At 38.6% G+C, this 20,957-nt stretch overlaps 1 long non-coding RNA gene across 1 annotated transcript; it reads right to left on the bottom strand.

Moving 5' to 3' along the window:
* Positions 1 to 248: 248 nt before the first annotated feature.
* LOC145792443 (uncharacterized) lies at positions 249 to 5,479 on the bottom strand. Its single transcript, XR_014331843.1, has 3 exons — positions 5,177 to 5,479; positions 4,246 to 4,361; positions 249 to 653 (listed from the first exon to the last, which is right to left on the bottom strand). It is a non-coding gene; the product is annotated as an uncharacterized LOC145792443 (long non-coding RNA).
* Positions 5,480 to 20,957: the final 15,478 nt, after the last annotated feature.

Here is a 20,957-nt window from a genome sequence, read left to right on the forward strand (position 1 = left end):
GTTTTTGCTACTAAATTATTAGTAGCCAAAACTTTTGATTACCTATTTGGCTACCAAAACATTTGGTGGCCAAATAATTTTTTGTTTTTTTTTTGAAAAAAAAAAAAATTTGTAAACAACCTGTATTCATTTATATTACAACCTGTACCCTGTATAAAACAATATAATCTATCAACACCAAAATATGTTATCAACTATTAAAGCATTCAACAACGTGCACACATTTCTGTTCCAAGCATCCAAAAAAGTAATCTTCAACGTCCAATTCTATATATATTACAAATTCCATACAGTCCAAATCTAATCCAACGTCAATAATTTAAATCCATACATAATTTAAAATCTTCAAGCAAACACTTGAAGTGACTCAAAACATCCATATGGCAGCCTAAAGAATTCTACCACAAAGCACAACCACAACCAGACTTCAAACAATGGCTAAAGAATAACTAAAATGGTCTCTTCTCCGCGATACATTCACCTCTCATACACAAATCCTTCGATAGCGTTGAAATTTTTTTTTAGAACTCATATTAACTAAAGGAGCACGAAAAATGATAGCAAAAAGCTAAAGTCATGAGCATTAGTCAAATGCATCGTCATCATCATCAGGAAGGGGCTGGCTAGCCGCTGCAGCAAGCTCAGCTTCGTGCCTGTAAAGAATACCAAAGGGATAAGAAACACCACAAATTGGTCATTAACAGCAACTCATAAATTTTCATTCCTGGACTCTAATGTTCCCCACAAGTTAAAAATTTAAGAACTGTGAACCACCACCACCACCACCACCAAAAAATAAAATTTGAAATTTGTTTACGAAATTTTGTTTTTTGTATTTTTTAATCTTTGGTGGATTTTTTTTTCATATTTTAATCAAATTTTTCTTATATGTTTAAATGCACCTAATCTAGATGCAACTAATGATATTATCACACTATTTTTTCATTACATCATGATGCAACTAATGATATTATCACACTATCTTTGATGGATTTTTTATCACACTATTTTTTCATTTTTCTAATGATATTAATTCAAAAGGTTCCTTTGGAGAGTTCCCCTGCAAAGATAAAGATAATTATTTGTGATGTTTTCTTGCTTATCTTTATCTAATAGTCCCCTGCAACTAATTGCTTATCTTTATCTAATAGTCTACAACTCCACCAGTATAAATAAACAAAAAATAAAATAACAAACAATGTACTATTCCATTACCCTGCAAGCTTCCTGGCAAGGTGCAAGAAAGGTTTTTCAAAGTTATAGTTACTCTTAACAGAGATTTCATAGTTGCTGCACATTGCCCATGAATGCTGTAAATAGAAACAGAAAATTCCAAAGCAAGTTAGAATTGATAATAAAGGTGGCCTCAAATGCCAATTACCACAAAACTGACCTTGATAAAATTCAAAATATTGCAATGGATCTACATTCTATTGAATAATAATATTAGAGAAATTATATTCACTCTCCCCCGTTAGCCTCTCACACTCCCGTTGTGAAAGGTTAAAAGAAAAGTGTGAAAATCATTTCACAAATATTATCTAAAGAAAAAATAATAAATTTTACAAATTACAAGTATTTCCAAGTAAATCAACCCATAGAAAATGATACAGCTCCATTTCTTTTACCAAATTGAAAATCAAAATATAATACAATACACCACAAAAGATCTTCCAAAAGTTAATTATCAACAAATGCAATTCCTTACAACTAAACATGGAAATATTCTTCTAAATCAAACTATATAGGAAAGCAGGTTATAGATCTTTTTTTGGGTGAATAAAAGTTATCTCTTGTTCTCACTTTCTTCCATTTCAACTTCAAAACAAGTTACTCTTGGAACTCTAAAGACTATAGCTTTACATGCTATAGAGAACTCTCGTCAGTTAGTCCAAAAAAGCCATTCAATTGGTTCACAGAAAGTTACACTCGACACACACAGTCTAAAGGTCATTGGCTAAACATTCTCCAGAGAATACCTTTCATGTTCTTAAGAAAGTTGGGAATCTTTTTAGCAGAAGACTTCCAACTAATTTTGCATGATCTATATGTTTAGTTGCTTCTTTTGCTACTTCCTCTAGCATTAAATATATTCAACAAATAATCCCATAATTTTATTTGTCAAAGAAAAAATAGATAATATATTCACCATTTTCCAATGCAAGGTGGACGACGTAAATTTATCAATTTCTCTTTTATGTTTTCTCCTAAATTGTCTAAATAAGAAAAAATATATACCACTAACCTTTCTTTTCTTTTGTTGTTTTTGCCCTGCAGCCTATTTTCAAAATATAAGTCAATCAAGTTTCTTCAAAAAGAGACAATAAAATTTCTAAATATGTTGGATGTCTTCTACATAAATTTGAAAAAATTCACTTCTTTGGTTGTGGTGTTGCCTTGCCAGACACGAGAATAGTATTTTTGTACTAGGGCTACATATCCTGAATAATCTCACTCCAACTGATATTATAGCGAGCCAGTCATAAATCAAAACTAATGGTGAGATGACCCATTAGAAAACCTGACTTAAAATATAATCTCACTACATATCCTGATGTATAGTGGTCTCTGCACAATGAATTACTAAGCACCCATAAATGAAAAATATTGTTAAATGGCCTGACATAAGAGGGATTGCTTCAGCTATTCTACATATTAGCTTGAAACACTTATATCACAGGCCAAATATATATATATATATATACACATTAAAATTTCCAATTTGGAAACTTTAAAGGGGGTGTGCATATCCATTTGCTTGAGGTAAGCAACCAAACATTCTTATGTACCTATTTTAAAATTTTCAGGATTCTGGAAGTATGGGACCATGTACCTATATCATATTTATTACAGAAGTATGTTGAGTTACCCATCAAATCAAGTTCAATCCCATTGCTACAATCCAAACTTTTTAAAGAAAATATGATGTAATTCCCTCTATAACTAAAAACAAGCTCAAATTAGAACCCTTAACATGTTTAATTTTTATTGCACAGTTGGGGCACATAAATGGGATAAAGGATAATCCAACTCCAACCATATTTTTATTGCACAGTTGGGTCAGCATTTTCTTCTTCCTTTTTGGAAAAAAAAAAAAGAAAAATGGGTATTCAGACCGATGACATGAACAACTTTTTCAAAAAAAAATAAAAAATCAATAAAATTGGCCAAAGTCCTGAAACTGACAATGAAGCATTGCAACCTTTTTACTTCATAACAACAGAGGTTCACACACTTAGCTTCAATCAGAAAGTGCAAGATCATAGACCCAATTAGAAGAAATAACAATACTTTAATAATAGAGAGTCAAGAGTCTTACTTGCCAAACTTCAATGCCTACATATTTTATTGGCTTCAACACACTGCTAAAATAGAGAGTCAAGAGTATATTGATTAAGATATTTCCTTGATTTTATTTTTTAAAGGGAAATGATATCAACCACACTGCTAAAATATTATGAATCAAGAATATCAGCACCCATTGTTCCATTCTCCAAATCAGGTGGACTTTGTAATCTAAGACAGTGCACACACTACTATAAAACTAATACAAACTCTACTATAAAACTAATACAAACTCTACTATAAAACTAATAAGCAATTCATCATCTCTTTTTCCTCTACAGTATAGTCTTGTTTGGATGGGGTTATTTAGTGAGAAATAATAAGAAATGAAGAGAAATAAAACTTGTTATGTGTTTAATGTGTTTAAGTGATATAAACGTATTTTCCTAAGTGTCCGCAACGTGTCTGCGTTAGAATTTTTTAAAATTCAAATTTCCTGCTCAGAAAGCATCACCTACACCATCCCCATCATCTCGATATCAATTTCCTGCTGTAATTGTGACCAAACTTCATTACAACATGCACTAAATATGCTTGATGCAAAATGTCAGCTGTGTTTTTCCTATTCACATGCTTTTTGTCATCAAGTTATGCCTATATGAACCAAAGAGGTCAAATATCAATCCTAAATTTCAAAAAGCAACACACAAACAGGTGGTGGTTTATCATAATTGAGGACTACAGGATCTGATTCAAAAATGTATCACTATAATACCACAAAAGTACAGAAAATCCCACTAACTTATTCCTCTTAACATCTATTAGTTTATGAGACCACATATGTATGAAAACGTCAGCATCCCTGATTCTAAGGTGAAAAACTGAACACAGATGAACAGGTACTTGAGTTATCTACATGGACAATAGAATAGTCATACAAGGCAAAAGCTAAGAATATACCCATGAATAACTTGAATGAAGAAGGCATAGATCTTTTCTCTTTGGCCCAAAATACACCAGATTTCTGTGAATGGTATAAGCCTGGATCTATAAGGATAGGCCTTGCTCTTTGAATCCTGCAAATATACACTCAGAATGTTACTCCATATTAATGTTTCAAAAGATATGTAATATTTTTGACTGAAAGGTCAAAGGTAAAGACATAATGTTCTTGAAGGACAAACTCAAAACACAAATTAAAGACTATTGTAAAATGAGAAGCAAATATACAACTATAGCAAACAGAACAAAAAATTTATAAATAAAAAATAAAAAATGAAGAAGAATAAAAGATTGTGAACCAGTGAATTAAATCAAGTAAAACTTTAAAATCTTAGTATTTTGTAGCCTAATTAGTAGACAAAGTAATTTCTGAATATGTTAAATCAATTAATTAATTGAACAAAAGGCTTATAATAAAAAAATATTGACTTATCATTATTGACTTATCAACCCGAAGTGAATTGTGAAGATCTATCTTAGATAGATTATCAGAGCTAACTAGAAATAAGGGGCACTCCTACAATACCTGATTTTTGGGTCAATATCCCCTAGATTAAACACTTCCAAGAATATAAGAAGAAATTGAAGCTTTGATAGTTCATGCAATTTATCAAACAGTTAACGGGCGAGATAGTGAAATCATATGTTCAAGTTGATAGCAGAAAGGGAAGTAGCTACATAGATTAAAAACCAACAATGGCTACATAGACAAAGTGATTCAATTTCACCAACATTCCCCCCAAAAAACACAAAACACCATGACCAATGTTTTGAGCCAAACAAAATGTTAGGTCATTATCATTTTTAATATGAATCAAACAAAAACTGTTTTACAACTTCAAAGTGGTCCTTCAAAAAAATTGATGGAACCCATTAATGGAAATCATACCTTCTGACTATTTGAAGAACCCATGTGTGTGCGTGTATGTGAAGCTCTATGGGTTTTTGTGAGTGAATGGTGAAAGAATGAGAGACAGAAAAACAGAGCCGAGAGGGAGAGAGAGGATCTCAGGCGATGTTGACCAACAAGGGGGTGAATCGGTGCTCCGGTTGCCGGCCAACGTGAGGAGGAGCGGCGGTGAGAGTGGAGGGGAGAGGAGCAGCGGAGAGGGAGAGGGAGAGGGAGAAGGATGCTGAAGAGAGAGAGAGAGAGAGAGAGAGAGAGAGAGAGAGAGAGAAAGGCGCTGGTTTTGTTGGGTTTGGTTTGGTGAGAGCGTGAGATATTTTATAAATGGTTATTGGCGACTAAAATTTTTTGTCGCTAAAGGTATTTTGTAAATCCCTCTAAATATTTGAAATGTCTCCCTCCAAAACATTTTAGTTCTTTGGCGACTAAAATTCAATTTTGTCGCTGAAAACAAACTTTTGGCTACCAAAATTTTGGTCGCCAAAGGTAAAAAATAATTTTTTTTATTTTTTGTTTTCATTCAACAAAACGAATCGAAAAATTATAATTTTTTTCTAAAATTTCAAAAAAAATTCAATAAAGATAAAAATAAACAAAAAAATAGTAAATATTTGTTGCTTATTTTGAATTTTGAATTTTTTAAAAATTTTAAAGAAGTAATAAAGTTTCCCTCCGAAGTTTCCCTCATATATGAAGTACAATTTTTAAATTTTGTAATTATAATCGCCGACTAATATTTAGTCGGTAAAAGTAAATTAACAACAGTCTAAAAAATTAAAATAAAAGTAACAAATATATTAAAATTATATTTAAATAAAAATATAAGTAATAAAATTATAAATTAAAAAAAGGCAAAAATTAAATTATCTTAAATATTTGTCCTAATATTTTATGTACTGAAAAATATAATAATATACTTTAAAATTTTATATCCTTATATTTTATTATATTCTTATATATATAATAAGAAAGAAAATTAAAAAAAAAAGAAGGAAATTTTTTTTTAAAAAAAAATTATGAGCCAACTCAACCCGTGTTTTTTTTTTTTTTTTGGGACTCCTGCATGACTAAACCTAGTTATAACTAGGCACTAATCAATTTTTTAGAATTTTAGAACATGCAATATGTATATTTTCTCATAGATAAAGACAGATGAAGAAATCATGTGTCAAGTGGATTTAATTAATTTATTATTCAGTTGTAAGTAGCAGTCAAAATAATTTTCTCAAGCATATCTTAGCAGTCAAAATCATTAACGTACAACTAAAAAATATATACGCACAGCCCCAGCTTACGCCTTTAGTTCAATTAGCATTAAATCGCCAATTACTTTTATAAATCCCTCAAATTTAAAAAAAAAAAATATCTAAATTAAGTGAATCTAAAAAATAATTAAGTGAATCTAAAAAACAAACAAATTTGCTTTAAATATTTAAAAAAGTTGAAAAAATTAATTATTAGAAAATTAAGAAAAATTTTAAAATCTGAAATAATATCAATAAGTCTTACAAATATGTATTATTTACTCATAAGTCATGATGAGTGAATTTTTTTTACACACTTAGCCCTCGCAAAAAGTGTGAATTTTTTTTACACACTTAGCCCTCATGAAAGAGATTAGTGGTGAAGTTGTGGTAGTGGTAGTGGTAGTGTAAATGGAGTGGCAGGGGTGAAAGAGAGGTAATGGTAGTAGTAGTGGTAGTGGTGGTAGTGGAGTGGTGGTGATGATAGTAGTAATAGTAGTCGTAGAGGTGAAGTGGCGATAGTGGAAGTAGTGGTGGGGGTGGAATGGCGTTTGTAGTAGTGGTGAAGGTGGTACTGGAGATGGATGGTGAGAGAGAGAAATGAGTGAGAGACAGATAGAGGAAAGAGAGAGAGAGAGAGTGATGAGCGAGAGAGAGACAAAGTGGTCGCTAAAAGTGCATTTTCTTGTAGTGGATCGATAAATCAAGAGGGAGCTCAGTAAATAGAGAGGATGAGAGTGAGAGAGTGAGCAACTCAAACACAGTGGGAGAGAGAGAGAGAGAAAGAAAGAGATAGAGAGTGAGAGTGAGAGACAGAAAAGAGACATAGAGAGAAGAGAGATGGACGAGAGAGACAGAGAGATAGAGAGAAGAGAGATGAGCGAGAGACACATAAAGAGAAGAGAGATGAACGAGAGAGACAGAAAGAAAGATAGAGAGAAGAGAGATGAACGAGAGAGACAGAGAAAGATGAGAGATGAGCGAGAGAGATAAAGAGAAGAGAGATAAGCGAAAGAGACAGAGAGAGAAAAGAGATGAGAGAAGAGATAGATGAGTGAGAGAGAGAGACAGATAGACAGACAGGCAGAAAGAGAAGGGTGATGAGTGAGAGAGACAAAGAGAAGAGAGAAAGAAAGATGAAAAAATGAATGAAAAGATATAGACAAAGAAAGAGAGAGAGAGCGAAAAGAGATAGACGAGAGAGAGACAGAGAGAGATGAGCGAGAGACAAAAAGAGATGAGCGAGAGAGATAAAGAGAAGACAGACAGAGAGAGAAGAGAGATGAGAGAGATAAAGAGAAGAAAGATGGACGAGAGACACAGAGAGAGAGAGAGAGAGAAAGACAGAGACAGACAGACAGAGAAGAGTGATGAGTGAGAGAGAGAAAGAGAAGAGAGACAAAGACATAGAGAGAAAGAAAGAGACAGACAGACAAAGACATAGAGAGAAAGAAAGAGACAGACAGACAAAGAAGAGTGATGAGTGAGAGACACAGAGAGACACAGAGATGGGGGAGAGAGTGAGCAATGTGAACACAATGGAGGAGAGAGATAAACAGATAAATAGACACATAGAAAGAAAGAGAGAGAGAGAGAGAAGAGTGAGAGACAGACAAACAGACACAGAGAGAGAAAGAAAGAGAGGAGTGATAAGTGAGAGAGAGATAAAGAGATAAAGAGATATAGAGAAAGAGAGAGACAGATAGAGAAAGAGATAGGGAGAGACATATAGAAAAATAGAGAGAAACAAGAGATGAGAGAGATATATAGAAAGAGAGCGAAAAGAGATGAACGAGAGAGAGAATAGAAAAATAGATAGATAGAGAGAACAGAGATGAATGAGAGAGACAGAGAGAGAAAAGAGATGAGCGAGATAGAGAGAAGAGAGATGAGCGAGAGAGGCATAGAAAGAAGACAAATGAGAGAGATAGAGAGAAGAAAGATGAACGAAAGACACACAGACAGATAGACAAATAGACAGAGAAAGAAGAGTGATGAGTAAAAGAGAGAAAGAGAAGAGTGGTGGTAGTTGAATGGCATTTGCAGTAGTGGTAAATGTGGTAGATAAGATGGGTAGTGAGAGAGAGAGATGAGTGAGAGACGAATAGAGAAAAGAGATAGAGAGACAAAGAAAGAGACAGAGTAATTTCTTTTTATAATACAATTATTACATTTTAAAAATATTAATTTTTCAAAATTACCTTTTGATAGTATATTTTTGTAGAAATATCAATTGTCATAATTGTACTTTTTGTATTATTAATGGATTTAAAAAAGGACAAAATAAGAAATTCATATTATTTTAATAATTAATTTTTTTTTAAAATTAATATTCTGAGATAATAAAAAATAAAATAAGATATTAATAATTTTGGATGGTGGGTGCACAACCTAAAAATAAAAATAAAAATAACTATTTTGTTTAGTCAAATTTTCAAGTGGAGATGGTATTGTTATTAATAAAATAAAATAATTATTTTGTTAATTTTTTTATTTTCATTCGGCTACCAAAAAATGTAGTAGCTAAAGGTAGGTCTCTGGCGACTACAAGGAATTTTGTCGTCGAAAGTTAACATTTGGCGACCAAAATTTTGGTCGGCAAAAGATTAAAAATTATTTTTTTTATTTTCATTCGGCTACCAAATAATTTAGTAGCTAAAGGTAGGTCTTTGGCGACTAAAAGGAATTTTGTCGCCGAAAGTTAACATTTGGCGACCAAGACTTTGGTCGGCAAAGATTAAAAATTAATTTTTTTATTTTTATTCGGCTACCAAATAATTTAGTAGCTAAAGGTAGGTCTTTGGCGACTAAAAGAAATTTTGTCGCCGAAAGTTAACATTTGGCGACCAAGATTTTGGTCGGCAAAGATTAAAAATTAATTTTTTTATTTTCATTCGGCTACCAAATAATTTAGTAGCTAAAGGTACCTCTACGGCTACTAAATTTTCTTTTAGTCGCCAATTGTGATATGTTTAGCTACTAAAAATTTTTTTAGTCGCCAATTGTAATATTTTTAGCTACTAAATTTTTTTTAGTCGCCAATAATCAACATTCCCCTACTAAAAAAAATTAGTAGCTAAAAAGTTGACTTTTGCCGACTAATATTATTTTTGGTAGCCAATTCCGTGACTTTTGGCGACTAAATTGTTTTTGGTAGCCAAAAATGGTCGGCAAAAATGCATTTTCTTGTAGTGACACCATCTCCAATCATCTATTAAATTTTTTATTTAATTTGATTTTTAATTTGAATAAAAAATTTTATTTTGTATAATTTACTCTAATTCTTTCATTAATTTTTTATCATTTTTTAAAACAAAAAATTACTTTCTTATCCTATAGTTCATTTTTCATCAATTTTGATAAATAAATAAAAAAAAATCATCTCCAATCCTTCATCTTTTAACAATTTTATCAAATTTAAGTAAAAAAAGACTTATTAGAAATTTGTTGAAAGATTTAGTTCATCTTTGATTTAATAAAAAAATTATTAAAAAATTATTTCTCTCTTGATTTGATACAAGTTTGATGAGAGGATTGAACCTCGTTTTCATCAAAAATCTCATCAAATTTAAATTTGATGAAGGATTGAAGATGATCTAATGAAAGTAGAAAAAAAAAATTAGTGTGTAATGTATACAATATGTGAAAAATCTAGAAATCCCCTAGATATTGATTTGTAATTATGTATCAATTTTAATCATTAAATAACAATCCCAATCAAACAATTAAAGACAAATCAACACAACAATTTTACGTGAAAAAATCACAATTGGAGTACCTCCAATTGTGATAAAAAAATTACGGGCAACAGCCACAAAACAATCCACTAAGAAGATATAAAGGAATTACACAGGTATATCCTCAATTGCCTAGCGAATCCACACCCAAATTGAACCAACCCCTATATGCCTCTTCCAACCCCGTCTTCACCTCAGAATTGTCTTGACGATGAGCCACTCCAGAATCTACCAAAGCTTCAGGATTGAATTCTTCAGAATCCACCGAAGAACAACTCTCTCTTTTATATAAAATAAACAAACAGACCTTTGATGTATGCTTCTTAAACCATGAGTTGAATACTCAATGAAACATAAAAAAAAACTAGCAAAATAGGCCCAAATATAAACCCTAATATCCAAGAAGAGGATCTGGAGGCGTAACCCTAAATTTGCAACAATTTGCGAATTTATAGAATCTGAAATCGTGAGGTCCGCTCGAGCGTGGGAATTGACGCTCGAGCGGGGACTCCATATGACGTGTTCCAAACCAAGATGTACACTTGAGCGGGGAAATGGAGGCTCGAGCGTGAAAACATGGATCACAGTATATTTGCAGACTCACCAAACTTCTGGAACCAAACACTCTTCGCTCGAGCGGGGGAATGTTCGCTCAAGCGGACAAGCAACTTCAGCGAAGTGGCAATCTTGAAAGAATTAAACACCACAAACTTCTCTGCAATGCATGATTCGGGTTGGATTCGCATCTAATAAACTCATAGCCTCACTGAAATAAAAGTGCGAAAACAAATACAACTGAAAGGAGTTTTGTCAAACGGGATTGCCAATAATAAAAATCTAACAATATGTAACTCTAAATAAAATTATATGTGATTTTACAAAAATGTGCAAGTTAAATACAAATTCTTGTAATCATATAAGTTTTACAAACTTACACGAATTTGTATTCAACTTACGTATTTGTGTAAGATTACTTATGTAAATCCGTGAAAACTTACATAATTTTGTGTAGAGTTGTATACAATGTACATTACACACTAAAAAATTACCTTTAACGGGAATTATGCAATAAAATAAAGGGTAAATTACACTTTGCGCCTTTTATGTTTGGTTATTTTTCCACTTTGGCTTGTAAAAGTTTATTTTTTTCAATTTGGTCGTTTATGTTTCAAGTTTTTCCAGTTTACTTCTAAACTAATTTCTGTTAAAAATTAAACAAAAACTGACACATTAACAATCATGTGGTATAAAAATATTTTATTATATATAACTCACATTTTAATATAAACTTAAACTCTAATATAAAAATAATACAAAAATATATATTTTTATATTATGTGATAGTTATTATGGTATTTTCTGGATAATTTTGGAAAGAAATTAGTTTTAGAAGTAAATTGAAAAAAATTTGAAATATGAAGGGTTAAAGTGAGAAAAAATAAACTTTAATGGCCAAAGTGAGAAAGTGAACAAATATAAAAAGGGCAAAGTATAATTTACACTAAAATAAAATAGTATATATCATCCGTTTTTTATTATTTTTATTACTTTTTTTTTAATATCACTGTCTGTATATAAAATAATACTATTATCCTCTTATTTAGTAGTCACGAATATTATCTATGTAATATCATTGCAATGTGTTCTTAATCGATGATCTAAAAAAAAAATTAATTGACAGTAATAATTTGAGAAGCACAAAATAACTTAATAACTTAATGTATTTCATGATTTTTATATATTAATGATATCATCTAATATTTTATGACTATTACACCTTGTTTGGTTTCCAGTTTTTCAAAATACTTTTCAGAAAATTATACTTTCTTATTTTTCGTGTTTTTTTTATTTTTACTGAATTTTTTCAATATTTTAAGCAATTTTTTTACTTTTTAGACATACCTAACATAAATACACCTAAAAAGTAAAAAAATTGTAAAAAAATCTTTTAAAAATTCACTATATACCAAAAATACAAAAAAATTCAGAATTCAGTACATTTTTTGTATTTTTATGTATTTATTAATTTTTTAAAATATTTTTTCACAAATTTTTTACTTTTTAGATACATTTAAGTAAGGTGCATCTAAAAAAGTAAAAAAATGTTTAAAATTTTAAAATATTCACTAAAAACAAAAAAACACAAAAACTAAAAAAGTCAATTTTCAAAAAACTTAATCCAAAAAACTCAAACCAAACACAGTGTAGTTTTCTAAGATGTGGTTGAAATGGGCATACTAAGAGCATCTCCAACCCATCCTTCATATCTTCAAATATGAAGGATGGTTTCCTCCAACCCACCCTTCAAATTCATCTCCATTTGGGAGGAGAATGAATTCATCCTTCATATTTGTAGGGAGGACGAAAAAATGAAGGATCCCTCCAAAACACTATTCATTTTGTATTTCTTATTATATTACAAATAACTTTTAATTTGTAAATTTAATTTTTATAAAACTGACATCATTAAAAAGTATAAAATCATACCTTTAAAATGAGTATAATATTAAATATATTTTACAAAAAATTTAAAATTAAATATTTATTAATGAATAAAAATTACTTTTTGAATAGTGTTTGAATGAAGGAAATGAAGGTTTGTGGTTGGAGTTTGAATGAATAGTGACCTCCTCTATATTTACTTTTTGAATAAAAAACATTATTTTCATCCTCTTAGTGAGAGTATTGCATTGGAGATGCTCTAAGAGCATCCACAATAGATGTGTTAAAATTGTTTGTTAAAGTGTGTTATATGACAAAAAGTGATAAAAGTAGGACAAAAAAATGTGTGTTAAGATAGGTTAAGAGTTTGTTAATTTTAATGAGTGTACGGGGAGCAAATATTCTGGCAAGCCCGTACTCCTTTCTTCCGAGCTCCGTTACTGTCCGATCACCTACGAGCAAATAACGGTGAGCTACCCGGCGGTGTGTGGCCGGAAAACCCCTCCAACGGTCAAGTTAGAACACACACAGGGGATAGATAGAGAGAAGGGAGAGTGTTGAGTGTTTAGTGTTGTCTCACCAAATGTTCATTCGTCTGCGTATGGGGGGGCGCAGTCATGCTTATATACCTTCTGCGCCCCAAATCTACTCCCAGTGATCTCTCAACACGTGGCACTGCTATCCCATCTGTCAGCATAAACCTTGCTGAGCACCACCTAACCCAACTGCCTGCCCATGCTCCTAGGAGCTCGGCAGCCGGGCAGTATCATCTCGGCCATCGTCTGCCATGCTGCGCTTCATGCCCAAGTACTCCAACAGCTAAGCTCAGATGAGGACCGGACTCGGCGGCATCTCGGCAAAGCCGAGCTCTGAACTACTCATACTTGTCTGCGGTCGACCTATCTGTCGAGCAAACAGGTACCTCGGTCCAACCTTGCCTTTCCGGGCGCCAGTCTCTTAACTTGACTGGCTTCGCCTTCGTCAAACATGTAGCTCGGTCCAGCCAAGCGTTGCCTTGACCGAGCAACTTCTTTCCAAACTGGGCCACACCTCCTCGGCCCAACACTTGCCCGACCCAAATCTGTCCAGCAAAACTTTGTCTGGCCTAGATCTGTCCGGCCCAGTACCAGATCATTAATCTCCCTCTCAATTGCCCCTTAATTCTGTCCGCGCGAGCGTGACTGGGATTACCTATACTGATCGGGATAATCTTTTCCTCGGTCCGCAGTTTGTAGAATGGCGATCAGGCCGGTTAGTATTCCTGACTTCAGAACTTGCCCGGTTCAACTTCTCGATTTTTCATTCCTGTCTTCAAGACCAGCCCGGTTGACTCCTCGGTCGTCGTCTCGCCTGACCTCCCTGTTGCTTCAACTCTGACGCTGCATTGATGGGAACACGTGTCGTCCTTCTATTCGCCCTCTAGCGGCTAACCCAGCCGCCTTTGCAAATTTGAATTTGGGCGGTTTCTTACCCTTTATATACATGCCCCTGCCTTCTTTCTTCCGTTCTTACTGCCTCTCTTGCTTATCAAGCTTCACAGAGCTCCTGCCCCTTGTTCCTTGCCGACGCTGAGTTTGTGCTTGAAGAAGAGGACTCTGCCCTACGCTCGTAAGTCCTCATACTTCTCTTTTGTTGTCGTTTGCTTTGATATTTCACATATTAGGGCATGAAATCGTAGCTTTTAGGCCTTGGGCACCTAAAACCATCCCAAACCCTCCATTGTTAACGGTGTTCTTCATTTTTCCTGAAGAACACTGAAGAACTGGGCGGACCGGGCTCCTGGTCTTCATTTGATCCAAAAAACCAATCTAACCGAGTAAATAACATGTTTGCGTCAACCCCAGCAAAAACCGAGATAACAAAAGGAATTGGTCACTCAACCGGGCTAACATCTGGTCTGCTTGGGCGACCGAGCTCCTTAGTTAGCTTAGACGACCGAGGTGGTTTGGTACTCTTAATGACCGAGCTAAAGTCCAGCTCCCTTTGCGCGACTGCGCTCACACTTACACTTGCCCTCATTTTCCTGCAGAGTCCAAAGGGACCACTGTCTATTCCTGAGGCTCTCAGGGCCGAGCAACAACCAATTACCACAGTGCCAAACCCCTCAGCCGAGCTATCCTAGGCTGGCCACAAATGGGGAAATCCCGCTTCCTAGTGGATACTCCGGCCGCGCTGGCTATGTTCAGGGAGGAGTACGGCATCCCGGCCGATGTCCACCTGGAGCTCGCAGAAGAAGAGACCACGCCTTGGGGTAGAATAGAACAATGCCCCTTCACCGTGCTGTCGATCGTCGAAGGAGGCCTCCGCTTCCCACTGAACCCACTTATCACTGAGTTCCTCCGCTGCACCGGGCTGGCACCCACACAAGTGTCCACCAACACTTATCGAATTATCAATGGCGTCCATGAACTGAACAATCGGCTAGGCACCAACTTAGGTCTAGCCGAGATATTGAGGCAATACACGATGGGTCACACCGGTGACGGCCTAGCCTATTACTTGAAAATCAGACCGGGCAAGGAGAAAATTGTAACCGGCACCCCGGATAAAGATTTGCATGATGACGATTTTTTCTGGGTGTCGGGCAATTACGAAACAGCCGAGGTACCGGGTTGGTTTATAAGCAAGGACTTCGGTTCCTCATGTAAGCTGCTCAAACTTGCTCGGTCAGCTTACCTCTTTACTCTGTAATTAACCGGTTTTCCTGTTTCCTTTGCAGCAATCCAAGCCTTGCAAGCCAACTATCAATTTCCCAACGTAGAGACAATACGGACCGTGCTCCGCCATCATCACCGAGATTGCAACGAACTGCTCGGTTACACCCCAACCTACAGGTACTCTGCTCCGCGCCGGAGTAAAGTAACAGACTTCCTCCGTGCTCCATCGCCACCTCCAGATCCTACCCTTCCTGATGTCCCCTTAATCCGGTTGACAGACGAACAAGAAATGGCCAAAAGAAGCCGAATCAAAAACCTTCTCACTGCAACCTCGGCCGAGATACCGAACGTCGTCGCCCGCTCCCCGGCTGCTGGTCAATCAAGTGCCTCCGTGGTCGCCTTAGCTTCTCCAGCTACCGAGCAGTCTAGCAAAGAAACACGTTGGGCTGGCAAAAGACCACGGGCAGATCCCTTCGCCGAACTCGTCGCCGAACTGACAACCGAGCAACCTGTCGATACGGTCTGCCCTATCCCAGCATGGCAGCCGCAGCTGAAGCACCGGGGCAAAGAGATCCCGGCAAATGCTTCGGTCAAAGGCGACAAGGAACACTTGCTTGCCTTCAACCTCTCAAAGGCTCTGCTGCTGCCCAGCGACGTGGTTGGCAGCGACCACGTTCCTGACACCCGGCTAATCAAATCCGCCGTGAAGTCCATGACCAGGGTAAGAATTTCAATCTTCTGCTTCAATTGTCACAAGTGTTTGCGCGGTTTCTTCTCTGATCAAATTCTCATTTTGCAGGCCATCCAAAAGCAGCACTTGGTCATGGAGCGCATCCACAGACTTCTGCAGAAGGCGAGTGATACCGCCAGCCAAGTCGAAAGCCTCCAAACCGAGCTTGGCCGAGCAAAGTCCTCGCTCGAAGCCGCCAATTCCGACAACAACAGGCTGCTCGGCCAACTTGAAGCAGCCGAGAAACAGAAAGACGGGCTCCAGGCCGAGCTTGACGCGCTTGAGAAGTCCAGGAAAAAAGACTGCGAGGATGCCAATAACGCCGGCTTCAACGAAGCCGAGGAAATCTACAAGAAACTAGTCTTCGCCACCCAGGACATTTACTTCAAGGCTGGATGGAAGGCTGCCTGTCAACAGCTCGGTCAGGGTCCAGACACTGACGTGTTTGCCTCTCCACTGGCTTTCTTCTTACCGACCTACCTCATTCCATATGCCAATGACGTTTTCAGCGCGCTGCAAGCTGAGGCCGAGGAAGGACTTGAAGAAGGGGGCGAGGCAGACGCTGAAGGAGAGGATCAAACCGAACAGGAGCAGGCCGGCCAGACTGGGACCGGTGTCCAGGACCAAACTGCCACGGTCAACCTGGAGGCTGATGAGGAATTCCCTGATCTCTCCCCCCTAGCTTAGGTTTCTTTTTTCCGTTTCTGTAAATGTAACCGGGCTAAGTTCCCCACCTTTTGTATTAACTTTTTATCAATGAAAAGCTTTGATTTCATCAAGTGTTTGGACGGTCGTCATCAATTCCTTTTTAAGCAAAACATCTCGGTATAAATTGTAAAATTGAACGTAACACCCAAGTTGAACTCACCAACATTTTCAACCGGAATGCCCATCTCGGCTGCAAATAACTATGTTTGGACAAAACATCAACGTCTTCAGCCGGGGTAAAGCATCTCGGCTGGAAATAACAGTTGAACAGATCACCAAACACTGTTGGGCAAAACACCAACTCTTCCAACCGGAGTAAATCATCTCGGTTGGGGATCCAAAGTTGGACAAAACACCAACTCTTCCAACCAGAGTAAATCATCTCGGTTGGGGATCCGAAGTTGGACAAAACACCAACTCTTCCAACCGGAGTAAATCATCTCGGTTGGGAATCCGAAGTTGGACAAAACACCAACTCTTTCAACCAGAGTAAATCATCTCGCTTGGGAATCCGAAGTTGGACAAAACACCAACTCTTCCAACCAGAGTAAATCATCTCGGTTGGGAATCCGAAGTTGGACAAAACACCAACTCTTCCAACCGGAGTAAATCATCTCGGTGTTTTCATTAAAACAACAGTCCAAGTGCTAAAGCAAAATTACTTCTATATATTGACAAAAAGAATTACATTCTGAAGTGCAAGCCCAAAAATTCCTTTGCACAAGAAAAGAAAGCAAAAACTTAGAAATAATACAGTTTCAGGTTGGCCGCATTCCACAGCCAGGGTATTGCTCTTCCCTCTAGATCCTCCAAGTGGTAAGCCCCCTTGCCCGCCAGACTTTTGATCTGGTAAGGTCCTTCCCAATTTGCCCCTAGTTTGCCTTTACCTGGCACCAGGGTGTTGCCCATAACTTTCCTCAAAACCCAATCACCAACTTTGAACGGTCTGGGGTGCACCGTCTTGTTGTACTTCTTTGAGGGCTCCTGTTGGTAGGCAGCCACATGGATGAGGGCCTTCTCCCGACGCTCTTCCACTAGGTCCAGCTCCAAGGCAATAGCCTCAGCATTCAGTTCGGGCTCAAAACTCTCGCTTCTTAGGGTGGGCATGCCAACTTCCAAAGGTATGACCGCCTCTATGCCATAAGCCAAAGCAAATGGAGTTTCCTCGGTAGATCGTCGCGGGGTTGTTCGGTATGCCCAAAGAACGCTGGGTAATTCCTCAGCCCATTTTCCCTTTGCCTTCTCCAGCCGTTTCTTCAACCCATCCAGTATAGTCTTGTTCGAAGCCTCGGCTTGACCATTGGACTGCGGGTAAGCCGGAGTGGAGTTGTAGAATTCAATCTTCAAATCTTCACAAAATCCTCTGAATAGGCAACCGTCAAACTGGGTGCCGTTGTCAGAGATCAAGATCTTGGGGACGCCAAACCGCGTGACCACGTTCTGCCAGACAAACCGCTTCACGTCTTTCTCTTTGCTTGTTGCCAAGGGCTCAGCTTCAACCTATTTCGTGAAATAATCTGTGGCCGCAATGAAGAATTTCCGGTTGCCCGGTGCTGTTGGCAGTGGCCCCACTATATCTAGCCCCCACATGGCGAAGAGCCAAGGACTGGTGAGGGGAAGAAGTTTCCTAGCAGGCTGATGGATCTGATGGGTGAATTTCTGGCATTTTTCGCACTTGCGGAAGTACTTTTGTGCGTCGGCCTGCATGCACGGCCACCAGTATCCCTGCGAAATATCTCGGTAGGCCAAGGACCTGCCCCCTATGTGGCTGCCACAAATGCCTTCGTGAATTTCGTATAAGAAGGCCTCCATACTGCTCGGGTGCACGCACTTTAGATAAGGACCAGTGAAGGACTTTTTATACAACGCACCAGATGGAGAGAGCCAAAACCGCTCTGACTTCACCCGGACTTTGTGTGCTTCTTTCTTGTCAGTTGGTAAAGTCCGGTCTCTGAGGAACAAGATTAAGGGGTCCATCCAGGAAGGACCTAGCGCGGCGCAGAGTACATCCGTCTGCCCGGCGTCTTCAATGCTTGGCCGTGGAAGGAAGTCAATTAACAGGGGGCTTGGAGACGTACTATCTACCATCGAAGCGAGGCCGGCCAGCTCATCAGCTCGGCTGTTTTCTTCACGGCCAATCTGTTGGACACGGATTGCCTGAAACTACTTGATGTGTTCCCTGACCAGAGCTTGGTACTTCGCCATTCTGTCATCCTTTGCTTCGTAAATTCCAGAGACTTGGTTAACCACAAGCTGGGAATCACTGTACACTAGTAGCTTGGTAGCCTTCATTTGAATAGCGCTCTTGAGCCCGGCGAGAAGGGCCTCGTACTCAGCCTCGTTGTTAGATGCTGGGAAGCCCAGCGTGATAGAATGTTCAACGGTTAAGCCATCCGGGGAGATAAGGACGATACCTAGGCCGGCACCGTGACGGTTGGATGCTCCATCAACAAAAAGCTTCCACATTTCCCCCACAAAAAGCTTCCAGCAGTCTGATGGGTCCTGAGAGTTGCGAAGGGCAATGAGATCACGGTTTCTTGGCTGTCTGGTTTCAAGTTCTGTGTTGAATGGTTCCACTCCAGCCCCCCTTGGTGATTCGGCACCGGACTCAGCAAGTCGGTCTACAATGATTAAGTCCGTAGGTGAATCACCAGGTTGTGGTATTATGTCGGCCGCAGGCTCTGTGCTGAGTAGTTCCATTACTTCACCCTCTGACGACGCGGTACTGGACAGAGTGGGTGGGATAACAATACCTGACTCCGTCATCGCGTCACCGGTTGGTTGAATTGTACAAGTTGAGGGTACTATGGTGGGGCGCGCAAATTCCGCGTCGGCAACTCCACCCAGTTGTGGTATCTCGGTCAGGCTTGCAGTCCCTTCTTCTTCTGCCGCGGCAATATCGACCGGGCATGCCGGATGAGTTCCCGGCGAGAATTCAACAACGAAATCGGCCAAAGTTTGGGCCTTTATGGCTGTGTGCGGTTGGAACTTTACGTCGAATTGTCCCAATTCGACCGCCCACTTGAGAATTCGGCCTGAAAAGTCCGCCCGTTCAAACAAGGCCTTAAGGGGAAACTCGGTCAGTACGATGATGGTATGGGCGTGAAAATAATGCGCCAACTTTCTTGAAGCCATCATCAATGCCAACGCAAGCTTTTCCAGCTGCAAGTACCTCGTCTCAGCCGGCAACAAGGTCTTACTGACATAGAAAATTGGGAAGTGCTTGATTCCTTCAGCGCGGACTAGTACCGCACTGACTGCGTGCTGGGAGACGGCAAGGTAAAGGTAGAGTTCCTCACCCGGCTTAGGTGTAACCAACAGTGGCGGAGAAGACAGATATTCCTTGAGTTCGGCCAAAGCTCGGTCACACTCTTCGTCCCACGAGAACTTTGACTTCAAAGCCTGAAAGAAAGGGCGGCAGCGATCTGATGACCGGCTTATAAACCGATTAAGCGCGGCGGCCATCCCGGCCAGATGCTGCACGTCCTTAGCCGAGCTGGGCTGCTTCAACTCTTGCACGGCTCTGATCTGAGTAGGGTCTGCTTTGATGCCTCGGTTCGTGACTTGGAACCCCAAAAATTTTCTGGATCCCATGCCAAAGGCACACTTTGACGCATTCAAGCGCAGCTTGTGCTTCTTTAGAATGGCAAACATCTCGGCTAAGTCGGACAAATGGTTTGCCTCATGTCGGCTCTTTACCACCATATCATCGATGTAAGCCTCCATTGTTCGGCCAAGCAAAGGAGCAAACATTTTGGTCACCATCCTCTAAAAGGTTGCCCCGGCGTTCTTCAAACCAAAAGGCATGACCCGGTAGTAGAAGAGTCCCCTTGGAGTTGTGAAAGAGGTGATCTCTCAGTCAGGCCCATGCATGGCGATTTGATGGTAGCCGCGGTAGGCGTCCAAGAAACTGAGCCTATTATGTCCAGCCGTCAAGTTCACAAGCTGGTCAATTCGCGGCAAAGGGAAGCTATCTTTGGGACAAGCTCGGTTGACTGTCTTATAGTCGACACAAACTCGCCACTTTCCATTCTTCTTGGGCACCACCACTGTGTTGGAAATCCACCGAGGGTAGTGCACTTCCTGAATTGCTCGTGCCTCAAGCAGGTTCTTCACCTCCTCTGCTACTACCTCGGCGTGATGCAATGCCGATCTCCTTGTTCGCTGGATGACTGGCTTTGCTCCAGGGAAGACGTTGAGGTGGTGGCAGATAAAACTTGGATCGAGGCCCGGCATGTCGTAAGG

This window comes from Camellia sinensis, chromosome 6, assembly GCF_055761805.1.
Source record: "Camellia sinensis isolate YWXY chromosome 6, ASM5576180v1, whole genome shotgun sequence".
Lineage (NCBI taxonomy): Eukaryota > Viridiplantae > Streptophyta > Magnoliopsida > Ericales > Theaceae > Camellia > Camellia sinensis.